Genomic DNA, 547 nt, shown 5'->3' on the forward strand with positions numbered 1-547 from the left:
CGAAATATATATTGCAAGCTTCTGCACTATACTCATATACTTCGTTGCAACCCCAAACCCTAAACCCTAAACCCTAAACCCTAAACCCTAAACCCTAAACCCTTTGCTGGGGTGTACATACACCCCAACATTCTTTACTAAACTCTCGCGGCGTTGAGCCCTAAATTTTATTTTTATTTTTCTTTTTTTTTTTGCAACACTGAAGTTTATGTTTTATATTTATTATTTTATTATTTTTATTTGTTTTTGTTTCTCTTTTTATTTTATTTTGTTATATAAAGATATACACAGCTTGAAAGACAGCAGTATTTATGTTTCTCTGTTTCTCTCTCCTATCCGTGTCAGTGTGCATATATATATATGCACAAAAAGAAAAGTGCATGCATGCACGCATGCATGCATGCATGCATGCATGCACGCATGCATGTATATATGTAAGTGTATATGTATATAGTGAAGCGTGCATGCATGCATGCATGCATGCATGCATGCATGCATGCACTGGGGCTGCATGCATGCGCATGCAAGCAGCGAGAAGATGAAGACT

The sequence above is a fragment of the Eimeria mitis genome, genomic scaffold (assembly GCF_000499745.2).
Source record: "Eimeria mitis Houghton genomic scaffold, Emh_scaff1001, whole genome shotgun sequence".
NCBI lineage: Eukaryota > Apicomplexa > Conoidasida > Eucoccidiorida > Eimeriidae > Eimeria > Eimeria mitis.